Genomic DNA, 25,603 nt, shown 5'->3' with positions numbered 1-25,603 from the left:
ACCTTTCGCCGTGGGGTTTATATCTTGCAGAACTAACGGACAACCTGAAGTGGCATCACCCTGTTTGGGCCGAAACGTCGTGAGAATTTTATTTGATCAATTTATTATTTTATTCTCATTCTACGTGGTAATGACTTTACCGAAAGAACCAAAGAAGATGAATCCTTGCAGTCACGAAAGCTTTAAATCGGAATTTAATGTTTGTGTTTTTTAATCACGAGTATGTTTGTTCTGTTCTGTATGTACATGGACACAGTTCAACATTCAAAGCATCACAAGGGACAATATCCTCTAAATGCGATGGGTTTTATTCCGCTGTTTAGCCGCTACAAGCAGGCACGGAGGAACAAACGCGGCCGCTCGTGAGCCCCGTACTTAGACCGCTTCGAGTCGCACCTTGGCACAGCGATGAGCAATGTCACCCGATTCCACCAAACGCGGCGTCCAACGTTTTGACCCACGTGCTGTCGTCAGGTGCCGCCAGCCCACGTGACCGTCTGTTGTGACGAGAATGTCGCCCCGATTGTCGGTGTCACTCGCTGAGCCCCGTGCCCCTGCTGGACGTCTTTGCGGGGGGGAAAAATTAATGAGTGGGTGAGTGAGTGGGTGGTTGGGTGGGTGAGTGGATGGGTGAGTGAGTGGGTGGTTGGGTGGGTGAGTGGATGGGTGAGTGAGCGGGTGAGTGGGTGGGTGAGTGGGTGGGTGAGTGAGTGGGTGAGTGGATGGGTGAGTGAGCGGGTGAGTGGTTGGGTAAGTGAGTGGGTGAGTGAGTGGTTGGGTGAGTGGGTGAGTGGATGGGTGAGTGAGTGGGTGAGTGGATGGGTGAGTGAGCGGGTGAGTGAGTGACCGGGTGAGTTAGTGAGTGGGTGAGTGAGCGGGTGAGTGAGTGAGTGGGTGAGTGAGCGGGTGAGTGAGTGAGTTAGTGAGTGGAACGCGAGCCCGCCCGCCCACCCGCACGCCCGCATGCACGACCCTCCCCTGTATGTCCAGTGTGTCCGGCCTTCCACCCCGGCTGGCCGGCGCACAGTTGAATTTGGCTGCTCCTCGCTCGTCGACTCGATGGGCGACGAGGTCATGGAGAGGGAGGAGGAGGAGGAGAGAGAGAGAAGGGCGGGCGGGCGGGCGGGCGGCGATGAGAAAGGAAGATAGCGCGTGAGTCCGTGACGCGGGTCGCTCCACGCGCATCGAACGCACGCGGAGACACGGAGAGACATGGAGAGACGCGGAGAGACACGGAGAGAAGCGGAAACACGCGGAGACACGCGGAGACACGGAGAGACATGGAGAGACACGCAGAGACACGCGGAGACACGGAGAGACACGGAGAGACACGGAAAGACGCGGAGAGACAAGGAGAGACGCGGAGAGACACACGGAGACACGGAGAGACACGGAGAGAGACGGAGAGACGCGGAGAGACACGGAGAGACACGGAGAGACACGGAGAGACACGCGGAGAGACACGGAGAGACAAGGAGAGACACGGAGAGACGCGGAGAGACACGGAGAGACACGGAGAGACACAGAGAGACAAGGAGAGACGTGAAGAGACGTGGAGAGACACGGAGAGACACGGAGAGATGCAGAGAGACACGGAGAGACAAGGAGAGACACGGAGAGAAACGGAGAGACACGCGGAGACAAGGAGAGACACGGAGAGACAAGGAGAGACGCGGAGAGACATGGAGAGACACACGGTGACAAGAGACATGGAGAGGCACGGAGAGACGCGGAGAGACACGGAGAGACGTGGAGAGACACGGACACGGAGAGACACGGAGAGACACGCGGTGACAAGAGACACGGAGAGACGCGGAGAGACGCGGAGAGACACAGAGAGACGAGAGACACGCGGTGACAAGAGACACGGAGAGACACGGAGAGACATGGAGAGACACGCAGAGACACGGAGAGACACGCGGAGACAAGGAGAGACACGGAGAGACAAGGAGAGACAAGGAGAGACACGGAAAGACAAGAGACACGGAGAGACGCAGAGAGACACGGAGAGACAAGGAGAGACGCGGAGAGACACGGAGAGACACGGAGAGACACGCGGAGACAAGGAGAGACACGGAGAGACAAGGAGAGACAAGGAGAGACGCGGAGAGACACGGAGAGACACGCGGTGACAAGAGACACGGAGAGACACGGAGAGACGCGGAGAGACACGGAGAGACACGGAGAGACACGCGGTGACAAGAGACACGGAGAGACGCGGAGAGACGCGGAGAGACACGGAGAGACACGGAGAGACACGCGGTGACAAGAGACACGGAGAGACACGGAGACACGGAGAGACACGGAGAGACACGGAGAGACACGCGGAGACACGGAGAGACACGGAGAGACACGGAGAGACACGCAGTGACAAGAGACACGGAGAGACACGGAGAGACGCGGAGAGACACGGAGAGACGTGGAGAGACGCGAGAGACACGGAGAGACACGGAGAGACACGCGGTGACAAGAGACACGGAGAGACGCAGAGAGACACGGAGAGACACGGAGAGACACGCGGAGACACGGAGAGACACGGAGATACACGGAGAGACACGCAGAGAAATGGAGAGACACGCGGTGACAAGAGACACGGAGAGACGCGGAGAGACACGCGGAGACACGGAGACACGGAGAGACACGGAGAGACACGGAGAGACAAGGAGAGACATGGAGAGACGTGGAGAGACACGGAGAGAAACGGAGAGACACGGAGAGACGCGGAGAGACACGGAGAGAAACGGAGAGATACGGAGAGACGCGGAGAGACACGGAGAGACACGGAGAGACACGGAGAGACGCGGAGAGACACGGAGAGACACGCGGAGACAAGAGACACGGACACGCGGAGAGACACGGAGAGACACGGAGACACACGGAGACACAGAGAGACGTGGAGAGACACGGAGAGACTCTCTCCCCCTCCTCTGTTCCGACCATGGACGAACTCATCCGTCTGAACGGGGCCCGTAGCTATCCGTGGTGCTAAAGTTGAGGGTAAGAATCCACCCATTTTTTGCCATATAGCATTGTGATATATAACGACTTATTGTTGGTAGCTGAGCTGATTGGAGAATATAGAGTTTATTGATAACATTAAGGTAATTTATATTTTAGTTTTTATTGGGTCACTATATAGTACTGTGAATAGCTCAGATGTGTAGGCCTTGACTTCAACATAGTCATTTCTGTGACCAGTCACTAGCTAATCACTCAGTTATTTCAATGCTAAATTCGCCTAGTTATTTCAATGCTAAATTCTCCTGTTTGATTTGTACTAAGTGCCTCGGTGAATGTGTATGGTCTGACTTTAACGTAGCTATTTCTGTAAGCAGTTACAAGCTAATCACTCAGCTATTTCAATGCTAAATTCTATGCTAATTCCATTGTCAAGGAGTGCCTCTGCGGATGTGTATGCTTTAACTTAGCTATTTCAATGCTAAATTCTATGCTAATTCCATTGTCAAGGGGTGCCTCTGCGGATGTGTATGCTTTAACTTTTAACATAACTATTTCTGTGACCAGTCACAAGCTAATCATTCAGCCATTTCAATGCTAAATTATATGCTAATTCCTTTGTCAAGGCGCTTTGTTCCTCTCACACAGCTTAAAGGCCGTGATCTGAACGTGGCTCTTTCACTCCAGCGCTGTCCTACCAGTCTCGTCCCTTCACCTGATGAAGGCCGCTTGTGTTGTGGCCGAAAGGTCGTGAGAATATTATTGTGTTATTTTATTTTATCAATTTATTATTTTATTCTCATTCCTCGTGACTTTACCGAAAGAACCAAAGAAGACACAGGGTTTTATTAGTGATTCCTGGTCCTTTCTATGAAGTAACGGTAGATAGAAAATAAAAATAACGCGGCAAAAATTAGATAGTAAAAATGTTTAAATAATCACTGGGGAAATAACAAAAGCCAAAAAAGCCCACGACGTTTCGATGGCAACACGAGCGGCCTTCATCAGGCGGAGAGAAGAGTTGTTGTTAGTGTGAGAGCTGTACAGAGCAGCACACGAGGCGTGGCGGGGGGGGGGGCGACGTTGGGGATTGACCCACTCACCGGCACAGCGACGGCCTCACCACTGGCACAGCGAGAGAGAACAGCTTACCACTGGTACAGCGAGAGAACAGCTCACCACTGGCACACAGAGAGAACAGCTCACCACTGTTACAGAGAGAACAGCTCACCACTGGCACACACTAACAGCTCACCACTGGCACACAGAGAGAACAGCTCACCACTGGCACTGAGAGAGAACAGCTCACCACTGACACAGTGAGAGAGAACAGCTCACCACTGACACAGTGAGAGAGAACAGCTCACCACTGTCACACACAGAGAGAACAGCTCACCACTGGCACACAGAGAGAGAACAGCTCACCACTGGTACAGAGAGAACAGCTCACCACTGGCACACACTAACAGCTCACCACTGGCACACAGAGAGAACAGCTCACCACTGAAACACAGAGAGAACAGCTCACCACTGGCACACAGAGAGAACAGCTCACCACTGGCACACAGAGAGAGAACAGCTCACCACTGGCACACAGAGAGAGAACAGCTCACCACTGGCACACAGAGAGAGAACAGCTCACCACTGGTACACAGAGAGAACAGCTCACCACTAGCACACAGAGAGAGAACAGCTCACCACTGGCACACACTAACAGCTCACCACTGGCACACAGAGAGAACAGCTCACCACTGGCACACAGAGAGACAGCTCACCACTGGCACACAGAGAGAGAACAGCTCACCACTGGCACACAGAGAGAGAACAGCTCACCACTGGCACACAGAGAGAGAACAGCTCACCACTGGTACACAGAGAGAACAGCTCACCACTAGCACACAGAGAGAGAACAGCTCACCACTGGCACACACTAACAGCTCACCACTGGCACACAGAGAGAACAGCTCACCACTGGCACACAGAGAGAGAACAGCTCACCACTGGCACACAGAGAGAACAGCTCACCACTGGCACACAGAGAGAGAACAGCTCACCACTGGCACACAGAGAGAACAGCTCACCACTGGCACAGCGAGAGAACAGCTCACCACTGACACAGAGAGAACAGCTCACCACTGGCACAGAGAGAACAGCTCACCACTGGCACTGAGAGAGAACAGCTCACCACTGACACACAGAGAGAGAACAGCTCACCACTGGCACACAGAGAACAGCTCACCACTGGCACAGCGAGAGAACAGCTCACCACTGACACACAGAGAGAACAGCTCACCACTGGCACACAGAGAGAACAGCTCACCACTGGCACACAGAGAGAACAGCTCACCACTAGCACAGAGAGAGAGAACAGCTCACCACTGGCACACAGAGAGACAGCTCACCACTGGCACACAGAGAGAGAACAGCTCACCACTGGCACACAGAGAGAGAACAGCTCACCACTGGCACACAGAGAGAGAACAGCTCACCACTGGTACACAGAGAGAACAGCTCACCACTAGCACACAGAGAGAGAACAGCTCACCACTGGCACACACTAACAGCTCACCACTGGCACACAGAGAGAACAGCTCACCACTGGCACACAGAGAGAGAACAGCTCACCACTGGCACACAGAGAGAACAGCTCACCACTGGCACACAGAGAGAGAACAGCTCACCACTGGCACACAGAGAGAACAGCTCACCACTGGCACAGCGAGAGAACAGCTCACCACTGACACAGAGAGAACAGCTCACCACTGGCACAGAGAGAACAGCTCACCACTGGCACAGAGAGAGAACAGCTCACCACTGACACACAGAGAGAGAACAGCTCACCACTGGCACACAGAGAACAGCTCACCACTGGCACAGCGAGAGAACAGCTCACCACTGACACACAGAGAGAACAGCTCACCACTGGCACACAGAGAGAACAGCTCACCACTGGCACACAGAGAGAGAACAGCTCACCACTGGCACAGAGAGAACAGCTCACCACTGGCACACAGAGAGAACAGCTCACCACTGGCACACAGAGAGAACAGCTCACCACTGAAACACAGAGAGAACAGCTCACCACTGGCACACAGAGACAACAGCTCACCACTGGCACACAGAGACAACAGCTCACCACTGGCACACAGAGAACAGCTCACCACTGATACACAGAGAGAACAGCTCACCACTAGCACACAGAGAGAACAGCTCACCACTGGCACACACTAACAGCTCACCACTGGCACACAGAGAGAACAGCTCACCACTGGCACACAGAGAGAGAACAGCTCACCACTGGCACACAGAGAGAACAGCTCACCACTAGCACAGAGAGAGAGAGAACAGCTCACCACTGGCACACAGAGAGAGAACAGCTCACCACTGGCACACAGAGAGAGAACAGCTCACCACTGGCACACAGAGAACAGCTCACCACTGGCACACAGAGAGAACAGCTCACCCCTAGCACATAGAGAGAGAGAGAACAGCTCACCACTGGCACAGCGAGAGAACAGCTCACCACTGGCAAACACAGAGAGAGAACAGCTCACCACTGGCAAACACAGAGAGAGAACAGCTCACCACTGACACACAGAGAGAACAGCTCACCACTGGCACACAGAGAGAACAGCTCACCACTGGCACACAGAGAGAACAGCTCACCACTGGCACACAGAGAGAACAGCTCACCACTAGCACAGAGAGAGAGAACAGCTCACCACTGGCACACAGAGAGACAGCTCACCACTGGCACACAGAGAGAGAACAGCTCACCACTGGCACACAGAGAGAGAACAGCTCACCACTGGCACACAGAGAGAGAACAGCTCACCACTGGTACACAGAGAGAACAGCTCACCACTAGCACACAGAGAGAGAACAGCTCACCACTGGCACACACTAACAGCTCACCACTGGCACACAGAGAGAACAGCTCACCACTGGCACACAGAGAGAGAACAGCTCACCACTGGCACACAGAGAGAACAGCTCACCACTGGCACACAGAGAGAGAACAGCTCACCACTGGCACACAGAGAGAACAGCTCACCACTGGCACAGCGAGAGAACAGCTCACCACTGACACAGAGAGAACAGCTCACCACTGGCACAGAGAGAACAGCTCACCACTGGCACAGAGAGAGAACAGCTCACCACTGACACACAGAGAGAGAACAGCTCACCACTGGCACACAGAGAACAGCTCACCACTGGCACAGCGAGAGAACAGCTCACCACTGACACACAGAGAGAACAGCTCACCACTGGCACACAGAGAGAACAGCTCACCACTGGCACACAGAGAGAGAACAGCTCACCACTGGCACAGAGAGAACAGCTCACCACTGGCACACAGAGAGAACAGCTCACCACTGGCACACAGAGAGAACAGCTCACCACTGAAACACAGAGAGAACAGCTCACCACTGGCACACAGAGACAACAGCTCACCACTGGCACACAGAGACAACAGCTCACCACTGGCACACAGAGAACAGCTCACCACTGATACACAGAGAGAACAGCTCACCACTAGCACACAGAGAGAACAGCTCACCACTGGCACACACTAACAGCTCACCACTGGCACACAGAGAGAACAGCTCACCACTGGCACACAGAGAGAGAACAGCTCACCACTGGCACACAGAGAGAACAGCTCACCACTAGCACAGAGAGAGAGAGAACAGCTCACCACTGGCACACAGAGAGAGAACAGCTCACCACTGGCACACAGAGAGAGAACAGCTCACCACTGGCACACAGAGAACAGCTCACCACTGGCACACAGAGAGAACAGCTCACCCCTAGCACATAGAGAGAGAGAGAACAGCTCACCACTGGCACAGCGAGAGAACAGCTCACCACTGGCAAACACAGAGAGAGAACAGCTCACCACTGGCAAACACAGAGAGAGAACAGCTCACCACTGACACACAGAGAGAACAGCTCACCACTGGCACACAGAGAGAACAGCTCACCACTGGCACACAGAGAGAGAACAGCTCACCACTGGCACACACTAACAGCTCACCACTGGCACACAGAGAGAACAGCTCACCACTGGCACACAGAGAGAACAGCTCACCACTGAAACACAGAGAGAACAGCTCACCACTGGCACACAGAGAGAACAGCTCACCACTGGCACACAGAGAGAGAACAGCTCACCACTGGCACACAGAGAGAGAACAGCTCACCACTGGCACACAGAGAGAGAACAGCTCACCACTGGTACACAGAGAGAACAGCTCACCACTAGCACACAGAGAGAGAACAGCTCACCACTGGCACACACTAACAGCTCACCACTGGCACACAGAGAGAACAGCTCACCACTGGCACACAGAGAGACAGCTCACCACTGGCACACAGAGAGAGAACAGCTCACCACTGGCACACAGAGAGAGAACAGCTCACCACTGGCACACAGAGAGAGAACAGCTCACCACTGGTACACAGAGAGAACAGCTCACCACTAGCACACAGAGAGAGAACAGCTCACCACTGGCACACACTAACAGCTCACCACTGGCACACAGAGAGAACAGCTCACCACTGGCACACAGAGAGAGAACAGCTCACCACTGGCACACAGAGAGAACAGCTCACCACTGGCACACAGAGAGAGAACAGCTCACCACTGGCACACAGAGAGAACAGCTCACCACTGGCACAGCGAGAGAACAGCTCACCACTGACACAGAGAGAACAGCTCACCACTGGCACAGAGAGAACAGCTCACCACTGGCACTGAGAGAGAACAGCTCACCACTGACACACAGAGAGAGAACAGCTCACCACTGGCACACAGAGAACAGCTCACCACTGGCACAGCGAGAGAACAGCTCACCACTGACACACAGAGAGAACAGCTCACCACTGGCACACAGAGAGAACAGCTCACCACTGGCACACAGAGAGAACAGCTCACCACTAGCACAGAGAGAGAGAACAGCTCACCACTGGCACACAGAGAGACAGCTCACCACTGGCACACAGAGAGAGAACAGCTCACCACTGGCACACAGAGAGAGAACAGCTCACCACTGGCACACAGAGAGAGAACAGCTCACCACTGGTACACAGAGAGAACAGCTCACCACTAGCACACAGAGAGAGAACAGCTCACCACTGGCACACACTAACAGCTCACCACTGGCACACAGAGAGAACAGCTCACCACTGGCACACAGAGAGAGAACAGCTCACCACTGGCACACAGAGAGAACAGCTCACCACTGGCACACAGAGAGAGAACAGCTCACCACTGGCACACAGAGAGAACAGCTCACCACTGGCACAGCGAGAGAACAGCTCACCACTGACACAGAGAGAACAGCTCACCACTGGCACAGAGAGAACAGCTCACCACTGGCACAGAGAGAGAACAGCTCACCACTGACACACAGAGAGAGAACAGCTCACCACTGGCACACAGAGAACAGCTCACCACTGGCACAGCGAGAGAACAGCTCACCACTGACACACAGAGAGAACAGCTCACCACTGGCACACAGAGAGAACAGCTCACCACTGGCACACAGAGAGAGAACAGCTCACCACTGGCACAGAGAGAACAGCTCACCACTGGCACACAGAGAGAACAGCTCACCACTGGCACACAGAGAGAACAGCTCACCACTGAAACACAGAGAGAACAGCTCACCACTGGCACACAGAGACAACAGCTCACCACTGGCACACAGAGACAACAGCTCACCACTGGCACACAGAGAACAGCTCACCACTGATACACAGAGAGAACAGCTCACCACTAGCACACAGAGAGAACAGCTCACCACTGGCACACACTAACAGCTCACCACTGGCACACAGAGAGAACAGCTCACCACTGGCACACAGAGAGAGAACAGCTCACCACTGGCACACAGAGAGAACAGCTCACCACTAGCACAGAGAGAGAGAGAACAGCTCACCACTGGCACACAGAGAGAGAACAGCTCACCACTGGCACACAGAGAGAGAACAGCTCACCACTGGCACACAGAGAACAGCTCACCACTGGCACACAGAGAGAACAGCTCACCCCTAGCACATAGAGAGAGAGAGAACAGCTCACCACTGGCACAGCGAGAGAACAGCTCACCACTGGCAAACACAGAGAGAGAACAGCTCACCACTGGCAAACACAGAGAGAGAACAGCTCACCACTGACACACAGAGAGAACAGCTCACCACTGGCACACAGAGAGAACAGCTCACCACTGGCACACAGAGAGAGAACAGCTCACCACTGGCACACAGAGAGAACAGCTCACCACTGGCACAGCGAGAGAACAGCTCACCACTGACACACAGAGAGAACAGCTCACCACTGGCACACAGAGAGAGAACAGCTCACCACTGGCACACAGAGAGAACAGCTCACCCCTAGCACATAGAGAGAGAGAGAACAGCTCACCACTGGCACAGCGAGAGAACAGCTCACCACTGGCAAACACAGAGAGAGAACAGCTCACCACTGGCAAACACAGAGAGAGAACAGCTCACCACTGACACACAGAGAGAACAGCTCACCACTGGCACACAGAGAGAACAGCTCACCACTGGCACACAGAGAGAGAACAGCTCACCACTGGCACACAGAGAGAACAGCTCACCACTGGCACAGCGAGAGAACAGCTCACCACTGACACACAGAGAGAACAGCTCACCACTGGCACAGAGAGAAAGCTCACCACTGGCACACACAGAGAGAACAGCTCACCACTGACACACAGAGAACAGCTCACCACTGGCACAGAGAGAACAGCTCACCACTGGCACAGAGAGAGAACAGCTCACCACTGACACACAGAGAGAGAACAGCTCACCACTGGCACACAGAGAACAGCTCACCACTGGCACAGCGAGAGAACAGCTCACCACTGACACACAGAGAGAACAGCTCACCACTGGCACACAGAGAGAACAGCTCACCACTGGCACACAGAGAGAGAACAGCTCACCACTGGCACAGAGAGAACAGCTCACCACTGGCACACAGAGAGAGAACAGCTCACCACTGGCACACAGAGAGAACAGCTCACCACTGGCCTACAGAGAGAACAGCTCACCACTGGCACACACACAGAGAGAACAGCTCACCACTGACAGAGAGAGAACAGCTCACCACTGGCACACAGAGAGAACAGCTCACCACTGGCACACAGAAAGAAAAGCTCACCACTGGCACACAGAGAGAAAACAGCTCACCACTGGCACACAGAGAGAACAGCTCACCACTGGCACACAGAGAGAACAGCTCACCACTGACACACAGAGAACAGCTCACCACTGGCACAGAGAGAACAGCTCACCACTGGCACACAGAGAGAACAGCTCACCACTGGCACACAGAGAGAACAGCTCACCACTGGCACACAGAGAGAGAACAGCTCACCACTGGCACACAGAGAGAGAACAGCTCACCACTGGTACACAGAGAGAACAGCTCACCACTAGCACACAGAGAGAACAGCTCACCACTGGCACACACTAACAGCTCACCACTGGCACACAGAGAGAACAGCTCACCACTGGCACACAGAGAGAGAACAGCTCACCACTGGCACACAGAGAGAGAACAGCTCACCACTGGCACACAGAGAGAACAGCTCACCACTAGCACAGAGAGAGAGAACAGCTCACCACTGGCACACAGAGAGAGAACAGCTCACCACTGGCACACAGAGAGAGAACAGCTCACCACTGGCACACAGAGAGAACAGCTCACCACTGGCACAGCGAGAGAACAGCTCACCACTGACACACAGAGAGAACAGCTCACCACTGGCACAGAGAGAAAGCTCACCACTGGCACACAGAGAGAGAACAGCTCACCACTGACAAACAAAGAACAGCTCACCACTGGCACAGAGAGAACAGCTCACCACTGGCACAGAGAGAGAACAGCTCACCACTGACACACAGAGAGAGAACAGCTCACCACTGGCACACAGAGAACAGCTCACCACTGGCACAGCGAGAGAACAGCTCACCACTGACACACAGAGAGAACAGCTCACCACTGGCACACAGAGAGAACAGCTCACCACTGGCACACAGAGAGAGAACAGCTCACCACTGGCACAGAGAGAACAGCTCACCACTGGCACACAGAGAGAACAGCTCACCACTGGCACACAGAGAGAACAGCTCACCACTGAAACACAGAGAGAACAGCTCACCACTGGCACACAGAGACAACAGCTCACCACTGGCACACAGAGACAACAGCTCACCACTGGCACACAGAGAACAGCTCACCACTGATACACAGAGAGAACAGCTCACCACTAGCACACAGAGAGAACAGCTCACCACTGGCACACACTAACAGCTCACCACTGGCACACAGAGAGAACAGCTCACCACTGGCACACAGAGAGAGAACAGCTCACCACTGGCACACAGAGAGAACAGCTCACCACTAGCACAGAGAGAGAGAGAACAGCTCACCACTGGCACACAGAGAGAGAACAGCTCACCACTGGCACACAGAGAGAGAACAGCTCACCACTGGCACACAGAGAACAGCTCACCACTGGCACACAGAGAGAACAGCTCACCCCTAGCACATAGAGAGAGAGAGAACAGCTCACCACTGGCACAGCGAGAGAACAGCTCACCACTGGCAAACACAGAGAGAGAACAGCTCACCACTGGCAAACACAGAGAGAGAACAGCTCACCACTGACACACAGAGAGAACAGCTCACCACTGGCACACAGAGAGAACAGCTCACCACTGGCACACAGAGAGAGAACAGCTCACCACTGGCACACAGAGAGAACAGCTCACCACTGGCACAGCGAGAGAACAGCTCACCACTGACACACAGAGAGAACAGCTCACCACTGGCACACAGAGAGAGAACAGCTCACCACTGGCACACAGAGAGAACAGCTCACCCCTAGCACATAGAGAGAGAGAGAACAGCTCACCACTGGCACAGCGAGAGAACAGCTCACCACTGGCAAACACAGAGAGAGAACAGCTCACCACTGGCAAACACAGAGAGAGAACAGCTCACCACTGACACACAGAGAGAACAGCTCACCACTGGCACACAGAGAGAACAGCTCACCACTGGCACACAGAGAGAGAACAGCTCACCACTGGCACACAGAGAGAACAGCTCACCACTGGCACAGCGAGAGAACAGCTCACCACTGACACACAGAGAGAACAGCTCACCACTGGCACAGAGAGAAAGCTCACCACTGGCACACACAGAGAGAACAGCTCACCACTGACACACAGAGAACAGCTCACCACTGGCACAGAGAGAACAGCTCACCACTGGCACAGAGAGAGAACAGCTCACCACTGACACACAGAGAGAGAACAGCTCACCACTGGCACACAGAGAACAGCTCACCACTGGCACAGCGAGAGAACAGCTCACCACTGACACACAGAGAGAACAGCTCACCACTGGCACACAGAGAGAACAGCTCACCACTGGCACACAGAGAGAGAACAGCTCACCACTGGCACAGAGAGAACAGCTCACCACTGGCACACAGAGAGAGAACAGCTCACCACTGCCACACAGAGAGAACAGCTCACCACTGGCCTACAGAGAGAACAGCTCACCACTGGCACACACACAGAGAGAACAGCTCACCACTGACAGAGAGAGAACAGCTCACCACTGGCACACAGAGAGAACAGCTCACCACTGGCACACAGAAAGAAAAGCTCACCACTGGCACACAGAGAGAGAACAGCTCACCACTGGCACACAGAGAGAACAGCTCACCACTGGCACACAGAGAGAACAGCTCACCACTGACACACAGAGAACAGCTCACCACTGGCACAGAGAGAACAGCTCACCACTGGCACACAGAGAGAACAGCTCACCACTGGCACACAGAGAGAACAGCTCACCACTGGCACACAGAGAGAGAACAGCTCACCACTGGCACACAGAGAGAGAACAGCTCACCACTGGTACACAGAGAGAACAGCTCACCACTAGCACACAGAGAGAACAGCTCACCACTGGCACACACTAACAGCTCACCACTGGCACACAGAGAGAACAGCTCACCACTGGCACACAGAGAGAGAACAGCTCACCACTGGCACACAGAGAGAGAACAGCTCACCACTGGTACACAGAGAGAACAGCTCACCACTAGCACACAGAGAGAACAGCTCACCACTGGCACACACTAACAGCTCACCACTGGCACACAGAGAGAACAGCTCACCACTGGCACACAGAGAGAGAACAGCCTCTTCACTGCTAGCCTGTTCTCTCTCACCCTCCTAGCCTCTCTACTGCTAGCCTGTTCTCTCTCACCCTCCTAGCCTCTCTACTGCTAGCCCGTTCTCTCACACTCCTAGCCTCTCCACTGCTAGCCTGTTCTCTCACGCTCCTAGCCTCTCCACTGCTAGCCTGTTCTCTCACCCTCCTAGCCTCTCCACTGCTAGCCTGTTCTCTCTCCCGCTCCTAGCCTCTCTACTGCTAGCCTGTTCTCTCTCACTCTCCTAGCCTCTCCACTGCCTGCCTGTTCTCTCTCACTCTCCTAGCCTCTCCACTGCTAGCCTGTTCTCTCTCACGCTCCCAGCCTCTCCACTGCTAGCCTGTTCTCTCACCCTCCTAGCCTCTCCACTGCTAGCCTGTTCTCTCTCCCGCTCCTAGCCTCTCTACTGCTAGCCTGTTCTCTCACGCTCCTAGCCTCTCCACTGCTAGCCTGTTCTCTCTCACTCTCCTAGCCTCTCCACTGCTAGCCTGTTCTCTCACCCTCCTAGCCTCTCCACTGCTAGCCTGTTCTCTCTCACTCTCCTAGCCTCTCCACTGCCTGCCTGTTCTCTCTCACTCTCCTAGCCTCTCCACTGCTAGCCTGTTCTCTCACGCTCCTAGCCTCTCCACTGCTAGCCTGTTCTCTCACACTCCTAGCCTCTCCACTGCTAGCCTGTTCTCTCTCACGCTCCTAGCCTCTCTACTGCTAGCCTATTCTCTCACGCTCCTAGCCTCTCCACTGCTAGCCTGTTCTCTCACTCTCCTAGCCTCTCCACTGCTAGCCTGTTCTCTCACTCTCCTAGCCTCTCCCCTGCTAACCTGTTCTCTCTCTCCTAGCCTCTCCACTGCTAGCCTGTTCTCTCTCTCCTAGCCTCTCCACTGCTGCCCTGTTCTCTCTCACTCTCCTAGCCTCTCCACTGCTAGCCTGTTCTCTCTCACTCTCCTAGCCTCTCCACTGCTAGCCTGTTATCTCTCACTCTCCTAGCCTCTCCACTGCTAGCCTGTTCTCTCACGCTCCTAGCCTCTCTACTGCTAGCCTGTTCTCTCACTCTCATAGCCTCTCCACGGCTAGCCTGTTCTCTCTCACCCTCCTAGCCTCTCTACTGCTAGCCCGTTCTCTCACACTCCTAGCCTCTCCACTGCTAGCCTGTTCTCTCACGCTCCTAGCCTCTCCACTGCTAGCCTGTTCTCTCTCTCCTAGCCTCTCCACTGCTAGCCTGTTCTCTCACGCTCCTAGCCTCTCCACTGCTAGCCTGTTCTCTCACCCTCCTAGCCTCTCCACTGCTAGCCTGTTCTCTCTCACTCTCCTAGCCTCTCCACTGCCTGCCTGTTCTCTCTCACTCTCCTAGCCTCTCCACTGCTAGCCTGTTCTCTCTCACGCTCCTAGCCTCTCCACTGCTAGCCTGTTCTCTCACCCTCCTAGCCTCTCCACTGCTAGCCTGTTCTCTCTCCCGCTCCTAGCCTCTCTACTGCTAGCCTGTTCTCTCACGCTCCTAGCCTCTCCACTGCTAGCCTGTTCTCTCTCACTCTCCTAGCCTCTCCACTGCTAGCCTGTTCTCTCACCCTCCTAGCCTCTCCACTGCTAGCCTGTTCTCTCACCCTCCTAGCCTCTCTACTGCTAGCCTGTTCTCTCTCACCCTCCTAGCCTCTCTACTGCTAGCCCGTTCTCTCACACTCCTAGCCTCTCCACTGCTAGCCTGTTCTCTCACGCTCCTAGCCTCTCCACTGCTAGCCTGTTCTCTCACCCTCCTAGCCTCTCCACTGCTAGCCTGTTCTCTCTCCCGCTCCTAGCCTCTCTACTGCTAGCCTGTTCTCTCTCACTCTCCTAGCCTCTCCACTGCCTGCCTGTTCTCTCTCACTCTCCTAGCCTCTCCACTGCTAGCCTGTTCTCTCTCACGCTCCCAGCCTCTCCACTGCTAGCCTGTTCTCTCACCCTCCTAGCCTCTCCACTGCTAGCCTGTTCTCTCTCCCGCTCCTAGCCTCTCTACTGCTAGCCTGTTCTCTCACGCTCCTAGCCTCTCCACTGCTAGCCTGTTCTCTCTCACTCTCCTTGCCTCTCCACTGCTAGCCTGTTCTCTCACCCTCCTAGCCTCTCCACTGCTAGCCTGTTCTCTCTCACTCTCCTAGCCTCTCCACTGCCTGCCTGTTCTCTCTCACTCTCCTAGCCTCTCCACTGCTAGCCTGTTCTCTCACGCTCCTAGCCTCTCCACTGCTAGCCTGTTCTCTCACACTCCTAGCCTCTCCACTGCTAGCCTGTTCTCTCTCACGCTCCTAGCCTCTCTACTGCTAGCCTATTCTCTCACGCTCCTAGCCTCTCCACTGCTAGCCTGTTCTCTCACTCTCCTAGCCTCTCCACTGCTAGCCTGTTCTCTCACTCTCCTAGCCTCTCCCCTGCTAACCTGTTCTCTCTCTCCTAGCCTCTCCACTGCTAGCCTGTTCTCTCTCTCCTAGCCTCTCCACTGCTGCCCTGTTCTCTCTCACTCTCCTAGCCTCTCCACTGCTAGCCTGTTCTCTCTCACTCTCCTAGCCTCTCCACTGCTAGCCTGTTCTCTCTCACTCTCCTAGCCTCTCCACTGCTAGCCTGTTCTCTCACGCTCCTAGCCTCTCTACTGCTAGCCTGTTCTCTCACTCTCATAGCCTCTCCACGGCTAGCCTGTTCTCTCTCACCCTCCTAGCCTCTCTACTGCTAGCCCGTTCTCTCACACTCCTAGCCTCTCCACTGCTAGCCTGTTCTCTCACGCTCCTAGCCTCTCCACTGCTAGCCTGTTCTCTCTCTCCTAGCCTCTCCACTGCTAGCCTGTTCTCTCACGCTCCTAGCCTCTCCACTGCTAGCCTGTTCTCTCACCCTCCTAGCCTCTCCACTGCTAGCCTGTTCTCTCTCACTCTCCTAGCCTCTCCACTGCCTGCCTGTTCTCTCTCACTCTCCTAGCCTCTCCACTGCTAGCCTGTTCTCTCTCACGCTCCTAGCCTCTCCACTGCTAGCCTGTTCTCTCACCCTCCTAGCCTCTCCACTGCTAGCCTGTTCTCTCTCCCGCTCCTAGCCTCTCTACTGCTAGCCTGTTCTCTCACGCTCCTAGCCTCTCCACTGCTAGCCTGTTCTCTCTCACTCTCCTAGCCTCTCCACTGCTAGCCTGTTCTCTCACCCTCCTAGCCTCTCCACTGCTAGCCTGTTCTCTCACCCTCCTAGCCTCTCCACTGCTAGCCTGTTCTCTCTCACGCTCCTAGCCTCTCTACTGCTAGCCTATTCTCTCACGCTCCTAGCCTCTCCACTGCTAGCCTGTTCTCTCACTCTCCTAGCCTCTCCACTGCTAGCCTGTTCTCTCTCACTCTCCTAGCCTCTCCACTGCTAGCCTGTTCTCTCACGCTCCTAGCCTCTCTACTGCTAGCCTGTTCTCTCACTCTCATAGCCTCTCCACGGCTAGCCTGTTCTCTCTCACCCTCCTAGCCTCTCTACTGCTAGCCCGTTCTCTCACACTCCTAGCCTCTCCACTGCTAGCCTGTTCTCTCACGCTCCTAGCCTCTCCACTGCTAGCCTGTTCTCTCTCTCCTAGCCTCTCCACTGCTAGCCTGTTCTCTCACGCTCCTAGCCTCTCCACTGCTAGCCTGTTCTCTCACCCTCCTAGCCTCTCCACTGCTAGCCTGTTCTCTCTCACTCTCCTAGCCTCTCCACTGCCTGCCTGTTCTCTCTCACTCTCCTAGCCTCTCCACTGCTAGCCTGTTCTCTCTCACGCTCCTAGCCTCTCCACTGCTAGCCTGTTCTCTCACCCTCCTAGCCTCTCCACTGCTAGCCTGTTCTCTCTCCCGCTCCTAGCCTCTCTACTGCTAGCCTGTTCTCTCACGCTCCTAGCCTCTCCACTGCTAGCCTGTTCTCTCTCACTCTCCTAGCCTCTCCACTGCTAGCCTGTTCTCTCACCCTCCTAGCCTCTCCACTGCTAGCCTGTTCTCTCACCCTCCTAGCCTCTCCACTGCTAGCCTGTTCTCTCTCACGCTCCTAGCCTCTCTACTGCTAGCCTATTCTCTCACGCTCCTAGCCTCTCCACTGCTAGCCTGTTCTCTCACTCTCCTAGCCTCTCCACTGCTAGCCTGTTCTCTCTCTCCTAGCCTCTCCACTGCTAGCCTGTTCTCTCTCACTCTCCTAGCCTCTCCACTGCTAGCCTGTTCTCTCTCACTCTCCTAGCCTCTCCACTGCTAGCCTGTTCTCTCTCACGCTCCTAGCCTCTCTACTGCTAGCCTGTTCTCTCACTCTCATAGCCTCTCCACGGCTCGCCTGTTCTCTCTCACCCTCCTAGCCTCTCTACTGCTAGCCTGTTCTCTCACGCTCCTAGCCTCTCCACTGCTAGCCTGTTCTCTCACGCTCCTTAGCCTCTCCACTGCTAGCCTGTTCTCCCTCTCTCACTCTCCTAGCCTTTCCACTGCTAGCCTGTTCTCTCTCACGCTCCTAGCCTCTCTACTGCTAGCCTGTTCTCTCACTCTCCTTAGCCTCTCCACTGCTAGCCTGTTCTCTCACGCTCCTAGCCGCTCCACTGCTAGCCTGTTCTCTCTCACGCTCCTAGCCTCTCCACTGCTGCCCTGTTCTCTCTCTCCAAGCCTCTCCACGGCTCGCCTGTTCTCTCTCACCCTCCTGGCCTCTCCACTGCTAGCCTGTTCTCTCACGCTCCTAGCCTCTCCACTGCTAGCCTGTTCTCTCTCTCCTAGCCTCTCCACTGCTAGCCTGTTCTCTCACGCTCCTAGCCTCTCCACTGCTAGCCTGTTCTCTCACGCTCCTAGCCTCTCCACTGCTAGCCTGTTCTCTCACTCTCCTAGCCTCTCCACTGCCTGCCTGTTCTCTCTCACGCTCCTAGCCTCTCTACTGCTAGCCTGTTCTCTCACGCTCCTAGCCTCTCCACTGCTAGCCTGTTCTCTCACTCTCCTAGTCTCTCCACTGCTAGCCTGTTCTCTCACGCTCCTAGCCTCTCCACTGCTAGCCTGTTCTCTCTCTCCTAGCCTCTCCACTGCTAGCCTGTTCTCACTCACTCTCCTAGCCTCTCCACTGCTCGCCTGTTCTCTCTCTCTCTCCTAGCCTCTCCACTGCTAGCCTGTTCTCTCACGCTCCTAGCCTCTCCACTGCTAGCCTGTTCTCTCACCCTGCTGGCCTCTCCACTGCTAGCCTGTTCTCTCACGCTCCTAGCCTCTCCACTGCTAGCCTGTTCTCTCTCTCCTAGCCTCTCCACTGCTAGCCTGTTCTCTCACGCTCCTAGCCTCTCCACTGCTAGCCTGTTCTCTCACCCTCCTAGCCTCTCCACTGCTAGCCTGTTCTCTCTCACGCTCCTAGCCTCTCCACTGCTAGCCTGTTCTCTCACCCTCCTAGCTTCTCCACTGCTAGCCTGTTCTCTCTCACGCTCCTAGCCTCTCTACTGCTAGCCTGTTCTCTCACGCTCCTAGCCTCTCCACTGCTAGCCTGTTCTCTCACTCTCCTAGCCTCTCCACTGCTAGCCTGTTCTCTCACTCTCCTAGCCTCCACTGGTAGCCTGTTCTCTCTCTGCAAGCCTCTCCACTGCTAGCCTGTTCTCTCTCTCCTAGCCTCTCCACTGCTAGCCTGTTCTCTCTCACTCTCCTAGCCTCTCCACTGCTAGCCTGTTCTCTCTCACGCTCCTAGCCTCTCTACTGCTAGCCTGTTCTCTCACTCTCATAGCCTCTCCACGGCTAGCCTGTTCTCTCTCACCCTCCTAGCCTCTCTACTGCTATCCTGTTCTCTCACGCTCCTAGCCTCTCCACTGCTAGCCTGTTCTCTCTCTCACTCTCCTAGCCTCTCCACTGCTAGCCTGTTCTCTCTCACGCTCCTAGCCTCTCCACTGCTAGCCTGTTCTCTCACTCTCCTTAGCCTCTCCACTGCTAGCCTGTTCTCTCACGCTCCTAGCCTCTCCACTGCTGCCCTGTTCTCTCTCTCCAAGCCTCTCCACTGCTAGCCTGTTCTCTCACCCTCCTGGCCTCTCCACTACTAGCCTGTTCTCTCACGCTCCTAGCCTCTCCACTGCTAGCCTGTTCTCTCTCTCCTAGCCTCTCCACTGCTAGCCTGTTCTCCCTCATGCTCCTAGCCTCTCCACTGCTAGCCTGTTCTCTCACCCTCCTGGCCTCTCCACTACTAGCCTGTTCTCTCACCCTCCTAGCCTCTCCACTACTAGCCTGTTCTCTCACACTCCTAGCCTCTCCACGGCTCGCCTGTTCTCTCACGCTCCTCGCCTCTCCACTGCTAGCCTGTTCTCTCACCCTCCTAGCCTCTCCACTGCTAGCCTGTTCTCTCACGCTCCTAGCCTCTCCACTGCTAGCCTGTTCTCTCACCCTCCTAGCCTCTCCACTGCTAGCCTGTTCTCTCACCCTCCTAGCCTCTCCACTGCTAGCCTGTTCTCTCTCACTCTCCTAGCCTCTCCACTGCCTGCCTGTTCTCTCACTCTCCTAGCCTCTCCACTGCTAGCCTGTTCTCTCTCATGCTCCTAGCCTCTCCACTGCTAGCCTGTTCTCTCACCCTCCTAGCCTCTCCACTTATAGCCTGTTCTCTCTCACGCTCCTAGCCTCTCTACTGCTAGCCTGTTCTCTCACGCTCCTAGCCTCTCCACTGCTAGCCTGTTCTCTCACTCTCCTAGCCTCTCCACTGCTAGCCTATTCTCTCACTCTCCTAGCCTCTCCACTGCTAGCCTGTTCTCTCACTCTCCTAGCCTCTCCACTGCTAGCCTGTTCTCTCACGCTCCTAGCCTCTCCACTGCTAGCCTGTTCTCTCACCCTCCTAGCCTCTCCACTGCTAGCCTGTTCTCTCTCACGCTCCTAGCCTCTCCACTGCTAGCCTGTTCTCTCACCCTCCTAGCTTCTCCACTGCTAGCCTGTTCTCTCTCACGCTCCTAGCCTCTCTACTGCTAGCCTGTTCTCTCACGCTCCTAGCCTCTCCACTGCTAGCCTGTTCTCTCACTCTCCTAGCCTCTCCACTGCTAGCCTGTTCTCTCACTCTCCTAGCCTCCACTGGTAGCCTGTTCTCTCTCTCCTAGCCTCTCCACTGCTAGCCTGTTCTCTCTCACGCTCCTAGCCTCTCTACTGCTAGCCTGTTCTCTCACTCTCATAGCCTCTCCACGGCTAGCCTGTTCTCTCTCACCCTCCTAGCCTCTCTACTGCTATCCTGTTCTCTCACGCTCCTAGCCTCTCCACTGCTAGCCTGTTCTCTCTCTCACTCTCCTAGCCTCTCCACTGCTAGCCTGTTCTCTCTCACGCTCCTAGCCTCTCCACTGCTAGCCTGTTCTCTCACTCTCCTTAGCCTCTCCACTGCTAGCCTGTTCTCTCACGCTCCTAGCCTCTCCACTGCTGCCCTGTTCTCTCTCTCCAAGCCTCTCCACTGCTAGCCTGTTCTCTCACCCTCCTGGCCTCTCCACTACTAGCCTGTTCTCTCACGCTCCTAGCCTCTCCACTGCTAGCCTGTTCTCTCTCTCCTAGCCTCTCCACTGCTAGCCTGTTCTCTCACGCTCCTCGCCTCTCCACTGCTAGCCTGTTCTCTCACCCTCCTAGCCTCTCCACTGCTAGCCTGTTCTCTCACTCTCCTAGCCTCTCCACTGCTAGCCTGTTCTCTCACCCTCCTAGCCTCTCCACTGCTAGCCTGTTCTCTCTCACTCTCCTAGCCTCTCCACTGCCTGCCTGTTCTCTCACTCTCCTAGCCTCTCCACTGCTAGCCTGTTCTCTCTCATGCTCCTAGCCTCTCCACTGCTAGCCTGTTCTCTCACCCTCCTAGCCTCTCCACTGCTAGCCTGTTCTCTCTCACGCTCCTAGCCTCTCTACTGCTAGCCTGTTCTCTCACGCTCCTAGCCTCTCCACTGCTAGCCTGTTCTCTCACTCTCCTAGCCTCTCCACTGCTAGCCTATTCTCTCACTCTCCTAGCCTCTCCACTGCTAGCCTGTTCTCTCACTCTCCTAGCCTCTCCACTGCTAGCCTGTTATCTCTCACTCTCCTAGCCTCTCCACTGCTCACCTGTTCTCTCTCACTCTCCTAGCCTCTCCACGGCTAGCCTGTTCTCTCTCACCCTCCTAGCCTCTCTACTGCTAGCCTGTTCTCTCACGCTCCTAGCCTCTCCACTGCTAGCCTGTTCTCTCACGCTCCTAGCCTCTCCACTGCTAGCCTGTTCTCTCTCTCCTAGCCTCTCCACTGCTAGCCTGTTCTCTCACGCTCCTAGCCTCTCCACTGCTAGCCTGTTCTCTCACCCTCCTAGCCTCTCCACTGCTAGCCTGTTCTCTCTCACTCTCCTAGCCTCTCCACTGCTAGCCTGTTCTCTCACCCTCCTAGCCTCTCCACTGCTAGCCTGTTCTCTCTCACTCTCCTAGCCTCTCCACTGCTAGCCTGTTCTCTCTCACGCTCCTAGCCTCTCCACTGCTAGCCTGTTCTCTCACCCTCCAAGCCTCCCCACTGCTAGCCTGTTCTCTCTCCCTCTCCTAGCCTCTCCACTGCTCGCCTGTTCTCTCTCTCTCCTAGCCTCTCCACTGCTAGCCTGTTCTCTCTCACGCTCCTAGCCTCTCCACTGCTAGCCTGTTCTCTCACCCTCCTGGCCTCTCCACTGCTAGCCTGTTCTCTCACGCTCCTAGCCTCTCCACTGCTAGCCTGTTCTCTCACCCTCCTAGTCGAAACCTTCTCCTGCCAGGCCACCAAGATTATACGGCTTACCAAAAATACATAAAGTTGATACACCTCTTCGTCCCATAGTCTCTACTATCAGCTCCCCCACCTACAAACTAGTCTAAACCTTCTCCTGCCAGGCCACCAAGATTATACGGCTTACCAAAAATACATAAAGTTGATACACCTCTTCGTCCCATAGTCTCTACTATCAGCTCCCCCACCTACAAACTAGCTCGTTTTTTGTCTGAAATCCTGCGTCCTTTCACTGGAAAGACCACCTCTGCGGTACAAAATTCTACTCACCTGGTATCGACAATCAAGGGTATTTCCCTGTCCCCAGACGACCTGCTTGTCAGTTTTGATATAGTTTCCTTATTCACCAAGGTTCCTGTACCTGACACCATTGCAATCATTGAAGACTTGGTTCATCAAGGACTAAACACTGAGGTACCCCCCCTGGTGAGGCACTGTTTAACCAATACATACTTCACTTGGAATGGAACTTTCTACAAACAAACTGAGGGCACCCCAATGGGCTCCCCCCTTTCTCCAGTTATAGCTAACATTTTCATGGAGAAATTTGAGACTGACGCCATCCAGACTGCCACTCTGCGCCCAACCTTATGGAAGAGGTACGTGGATGACACTTTTGTCATCTGGCCACATGGCCGGCCTGCTCTAGACCAATTCTTCGACCACATCAATTCCATACACCCAGCCATCAGATTTACCATGGAAGTCGAAATAGATGGCAAGATACCTTTTTTGGATGTCCTAATTAAAAAGAGACCTGATGGTTCAATGAGCCACTCTGTCTACAGGAAAGCTACCCATACGGATGCTTATCTGAAACCGGATTCCCACCACCATCCATCACAGAAGAATTCTCTCATCAAGACTCTGTATCATAGAGCCCAATGCATATCCGACCAGGAACACATAAGCAGTGAACTCAAGCACGTACACCAAGCTCTTAGGGCTAATGGTTACTCCGACTATACAATCCGCAAAGCTATCACTCAAACCATGAAGAAGAACCCTCTTGAGGAGCCTTTCAAAACCATCACTTTACCCTACATTGCTGGGATCACAAAAAAGATCTCCAAAATCTTGAATAAACACAAGATCCAGGTCCGTTTCAACACATTACATAAAATCCGTGATCTGGTTCCGTCTGTAAAAGATGTGATTCCGGACATACAATACCCTGGTGTCTACAAACTAAGTTGCCTCTGTGGTAGTAGTTACATTGGAGAAACCAAACGCCATGTCTCGGACCGCATTCGTGAACATAAAGCAGACCTTAAACACGGTAGGACCAACACCTCGGCCGTAGCAGATCATTGTTCTAATTCAGTAGGCTCACATGCCATTGACTTTTCCAAGACGGAGGTTCTTTGTAAGCCATCTGGCTTCCATGAGAGATTCGTTCATGAGGCTATCCACATATACAAGCACAGAGACAATTTCAACCGAGAAGATGGATTCTATCTTAGCAATCATTGGAAAGATTTGATAAACCATTTCAGTTCTTAATTGATTGTTCACGCTTACAGTGGCTTTCAGACAGCATACATTATAAAAAATTTCGTCTCCCCCCTCCTCTTTTAAAAAAAAAATAGATGGACTAGTCCTGGGCAAACTGCCAAATCGCTGCGCGTGACGCCAACGTTTTTTATAAATAAATGCGCTGTTTAAAAATAAATTTATGCAAACCAACACACCTGAAGATGACCGTTTGAGTTATGGTCGAAACGTCGTGAGATTTTTTATTGTTATATATATTTTATTATTTTGTTGTTTCTCTTCAACGTGACTTTACCGAAAAAACTAAGAAGATTAAATTCAATAAGATAAAGACCACTTGTGTTGCGATCGAAACGTCGTGGGTTTATTGTTTTATTTTATTTTTCATTTTATTATTATTTTATTTTCTATCTACGTGACTTTATCGAATAAACCAAGAATATTAATTCCTGCAGTCACCAAAGTTTTAAGTCAAAACATTCACACACGTTGACAAAGCCTCACCTTGTGTTGTTGTGGGCAGGTCGCTTCTGACAACAAGAGCGGTATAGCAGCTCAAGCGGGCTTGGCCTGCTAACAAAAGAAAATAAAAACTGCGTGAATATTTACAATAAAACAAAGTTACAAAGTGGCGAGCCGGGTGAAGACAAATTAAACTTAAGCGAGATAATTAAAGTGAACGCAATCAGGCGAGGGCAGGAGGCAAGGCCCCGCGTGGCTAGGCCCCGCGTTGTAAGGTTCCAACCTGGACATCGATTCCCATGCTCGCTGCTACTCAACTGACATCCCTACGAGAGAGAGGCTCTACCTTGGTAAACAACAACAACAACCACCACCGCGACCACCACCACCACAACGATGAGAATTTCTCACCTCGGATTTCAGTGCAAGCGCGCACACGGCAGCTTCCTGTTGCCTCGCGACAGCAGGAAGTAGTATGACGTCACTTCCCTCCCACGAGCGGCTCTCTAAGTGAATAAATTATGTTAATGAGACCAGACCATACGTCGAGGGATGGGGGCGTTGGCGCTGAACCCGTCGCAATAAATTCGCGACGGCTTTAACGGATACATTATGTTAATGAGCCGCCAGTCACTGGGCGTAGCTTTGCCCAAATAAGGATTGCCACTGGACCGATATCGGCAGTGACCCAGGCGGAGGTGACGTCACGCTCAAGAGCTCGGTGGACGGGGGAGGGGTGAATACCTTGGTGACATGACGTCACTA

The 25,603-nt window shown here is 54.0% G+C and overlaps 1 long non-coding RNA gene across 1 annotated transcript; it reads right to left on the bottom strand.

Moving 5' to 3' along the window:
• Positions 1-176: 176 nt before the first annotated feature.
• On the bottom strand, positions 177-24,951 carry LOC142909667 (uncharacterized). Its single transcript, XR_012932468.1, has 2 exons — positions 24,881-24,951; positions 177-1,055 (listed from the first exon to the last, which is right to left on the bottom strand). It is a non-coding gene; the product is annotated as an uncharacterized LOC142909667 (long non-coding RNA).
• Positions 24,952-25,603: the final 652 nt, after the last annotated feature.

The sequence above is a fragment of the Petromyzon marinus genome, unplaced genomic scaffold (assembly GCF_048934315.1).
Source record: "Petromyzon marinus isolate PM22_M1 ecotype Great Lakes invasive population unplaced genomic scaffold, UKy_Petmar_22M1.pri1.0 PM_G_Scaffold_13, whole genome shotgun sequence".
Classification (NCBI taxonomy): Eukaryota; Metazoa; Chordata; class Hyperoartia; order Petromyzontiformes; family Petromyzontidae; genus Petromyzon; species Petromyzon marinus.
Note: the sequence above shows the minus strand (reverse complement) of the source record. Positions and strands in the feature narration are given on the sequence as shown.